Raw genomic sequence first — 4036 nt, 5'->3', positions numbered from 1 at the left:
GAACACGTCGCGCCGGAAGTCCCGCCCCCTCGGCGGCGCTCTCGCAGAAGAGGCCCGGCCGGAAGCATGTTCTCGGCGTCCTGAGTTCCGCCTGGCCCGCCGCTCCCCGGCTTCAGTTCGCGAGTCCGGCTCTCTGCCCACGCCCCCTGCCAGCCAGGCCGTCAGCTTCCCTCTTGGCGAGCGCAGTTCCCCGAGAGCTCGGAGTTTGTTGCGTTAGTGTGTATGTGTGTCGTGTGTGGCTTAGGCGGGCGCCCTGTGAACAGGCTGGTAAACGAAAGAAGGATGTGAGGTCGCCCCGAGGGCGTGATGTCCAGCGGGGTTCTTTTGGCAGCGGGCGCAGGCCTTACCTTAACTAAGCAGGAAGGGAAGACTAGCAGGCGGAGGGGGACCTGTACGAAGGCCCTGGGCCTGGGGACGGGGTGTGGGGCCGGACCAGGCGGGAGCAGGGGCGACACGATCAGTTACGTTCCTAGGAAGATGTTCGTGGCTGCCCTGCGGATCTGAGCAGAGAGCCTGGTTGGGAGGCCGTGACAGCAGCTGTCTTGTTATGGAATAGGGGGACCTGCTGCTCTTCGCTTACAAAATCGGTACTCACAAATGGTAGACAGGAAAGCTGCTTTTAATCAGAATGCCGGCAGTCTGGGGAGATGGGGGACTCAGCGTCCCCAAGAAACCACCTCCAAAGATTCTGCTCGGCCATGAGAGTTTTCAAAAGGAAACAGAGAAGTAATCTCAATCATTGAGAAGGGGGGTGTGGGGGGAGGTGGGGAGCAGTCAGAGTCGTCACCATACTGTGATCTTCCTCTGGATGTTATCTTGTTCACACAGTTTGGTCACACGGTTTATTCAGGAGATTACTGAAAGGGAAGCTGGGGAAGAGATCTGGTCATGTTAATTACTTATTCTTCATTTCTACTTCTTTGATTTACGGAAAGAACTGATAAGCTAGGCAAGGTATTGTGTGATTAAAAAGAGATTTGAGGGCCTTTCCTGATAGCGCAGTGGTTAAGAGTCCAAATTGCCTGCCAGTGCAGGGGACACGGGTTCAAGCCCCGGTCCGGGAAGATCCCACATGCCGCGGAGCAACTAACCCCGTGCGCCATAACTACTGAGCCTGCACTCTAGAGCCCACGAGCCACAACTACTGAGCTCGCGTGCCTAGAGCCCGTGCTCTGCAGCAAAAGAAGCCACCGCAGTGAGAAGCACGTGCACTGCAACAAAAGAGTGGCCCCCGCTCACCGCAACTAGAGAAAGCCCGCGCACAGCAACGAAGATCAACACGGCCAAAAATTTAAAAAAAAAAAAATTTGAAAGGTGTGCTTGGGCCAGAGATGAGTAGAGCGTGGGGGTGCCCGGTTTAAAGGTTACTTACAATATAGCTTTGCTAAAGGGACAGGAAAAGGGGCTTCCTGCTGAGGGCAGTTTCCTGTAAAGAGCCACTTACAGTCTGGGAAGGAAATGGTGGCGGCAGAGAGATGCGTATTTGGAGGTAAATCTACAGCCCTTGCTGGTGGAATGGACGTGGGGGATGAGAAAGAGTGTGGAGGACTTGATGATGGTGTCTCGTGGCATGTTTCCTGAGGATGAAGTGCCTGCCAGGTCAGCCTCAGTGTGTGAGGTGCACTGGGGCCATCGGACTGGAGATGCAGCTGTTCCTGAAGGAACGAGCGAGCCCGAGGGTGAGGGTGGGGATGGGGGCCTGGCACAGGATGGCAGGGGGGCTGATTTGGGGTGATAGAACCCGGAAATATTTTCTGGGCCTAATAGAAGAGAGTGGGAAGGGAAGAGCGTGTAAATGAAAGCAAAGGAAGAGGCCCAGATGGGACACCTAGACAGAGCAGAGCTGGCTGGAGGTCCAGTGACTGACGGCGCGAGCAGCCGGGAGAGCAGGGAGCTGGAGGTCAGTGCGCAGTGCCGAGGCCAGGAGTGCCACAGGGCTCGGGACTGTGAGATTTGGTTTGATGCCAGCGGCTACGGCCCACATGTGCCAAACACAGGCACTCTGTAAGTCAGTGACTCTTAGCTTTTTCTACTTCCACCCACAGTTCCATTTTACAGGGTGGCCCAGTGTACACACCAACCTCTACACATGAGTGTAAGAAAGAACAGTTCTCAAAACAGCTCTTACCTTGAAACGTGCCATGTACCTATTATTTTTGTTTTAAAACTGCTGCTGCTGTTCACTAAATTGATTTCAGGTAGGATTTGAACCACGGTTTGAAAAAAGCAGGAGAGGAAAGGCACTACAAATGCAGATGGTTTTTCAGTCTGGCCAGTAACACACGCACCAAAGCTTGGCGTTAAAATCACATTAATTTCTTAACAGTTTCTTGAAAAGTTAACAGTGGACATAAATGTCTAAACGTGGATAATTATTAGGCAAGTCATTTTCTTGAGGACAGGAATAGTTTTAAGAGTCTCGAGTGAAATGAGGAAGGCCCCAAGTCCCCATTTATGAGACGAGAAGCAGGAACTGCCAACTGGAGCAGGCAGGATGAGCTCCCTGGTTGGAGGGAAGGACACAGGGCCCCTGTGGGGACACAGAAGAAGGTACCAGGGAAACACCCAACAAGGGGCGCATTTCCCGGAAGAGATGAGTAAACCCAGTATCTGGATGCCTGGCCTTCAGCGGATTTAAGGGTGAGCACTTAGTCGAGGTTGTGGAGTGGCCCAGCTGATGTCACTGGACTTTGGGCTCAGTCTGGGGGACCCCACCTTGCCCGGGGACAGTTTGGTGCAGGGTTGGGGCCGAGTCCAGTTTCCTGACCAGCAAAGGGCTCTGGAGTTAGGAGTGCTGCTACCCACCTCCAAAGGGGCTGAAACCTGACACATCGGCAACTTCTCTTCTGCTCCTTCTCAGTTAAATGTGCGGTGTTTTAGCTACCTGGTAGCTCCAGGTCTTTAATCACTGTGCATGATCCAGGTCCATGATGGACCAGCCATGTAAATGACTATGACATCCCAAGTGCTGTCTGCCAATAGCAAGTAAGATGTGTGGATGGCAGAGCTGTGAAACGTGAAAGCATTTGCACCGGGAAATTAATGAAATGTGGTGAAAATCTCCTGAAGTTGGACCTCTAAACCCAGGAGGGTGGCCCTCTGGTGGCCATTGACACTGCTGTACAGAAGAAGTGGCCGGCCCCTCCCTGGGCTCTGGAAGCACCTTGGTCTCCCTTCCAGTGGTGGACTTAGGGGCCAGGAGCCAGAGAGGAAAAGAGCTTTGTCAGACCCGAGCAGCCAGACAGAAACCCAGACAGGAAGGGAAGGGGGTGACACACGGGGTGGCAGGTACCGCTTTATCCAGCGCGTGCTCTGGGGGGCCTCCTCCCGTCTGTTTGAAGAGACTTCAGGTCAGGTTGCGTCTGTCCTGCCTGGGGACACTTGCACATTGGACAAGGCACCACGGCCCCCAGCAGAGCTTGGCTGTTCCCGAGGAGCCGGGGGGGGGGGGGCACGGGATGAGAAGAGCCAGGGAGCAGGCGGGGCCAAAGGCCCAGCTCGACCCCAGCTGTGGGTGGGATGGCCGGAGCCCATTTGGTCCCTCTCTCCCACCCACCGTCACGCCCCCAGAAGACTGATGCGTGAGCTTCGCACCCACTGTGACCCCCGGCAGAAATGCAGCCTGTGCACTGGAGATTCTCCATAAATGTGTGTTGAATGAATTCCAGATTTGGGGTTTTCCCCTGTGAAATGGGGGGCCGGGTCAGACAGCTGAGGACCCCTGGGGTGGATTCTAGATTCCACACTGCCCACCGGAGTGGAGACAAGAGGGAAGGAGTGGACGGCCGTGACTCCTCTGGGCTCTCCAGCTGGCCAGGGGGTGTTCCCAGGGCGAGGGCCCTGTTCCAAGAGTCTAACCGCTAGTTTACCAGGGACGACTCCAGTTATGAACTCTGACTTCCAAGCATTCCCGCCTTTACCTGTGACGCCCTCTCTACAGGTGTGGCGGTGCCACCCACGGTGCGCTCTTTTCTACTCTTGATACCACGGGAGTCGCCGTTCCAAATGATGATTTGCCTTCACGACATTCACCAGA

Source organism: Aethalodelphis obliquidens, unplaced genomic scaffold, assembly GCF_003676395.1.
Source record: "Aethalodelphis obliquidens isolate GAN/ISIS:26980383/991018 unplaced genomic scaffold, ASM367639v1 scaffold8, whole genome shotgun sequence".
Lineage (NCBI taxonomy): Eukaryota > Metazoa > Chordata > Mammalia > Artiodactyla > Delphinidae > Aethalodelphis > Aethalodelphis obliquidens.
The sequence above is the reverse complement of the archived record's forward strand: the minus strand, read 5'-3'. Positions refer to the sequence as shown.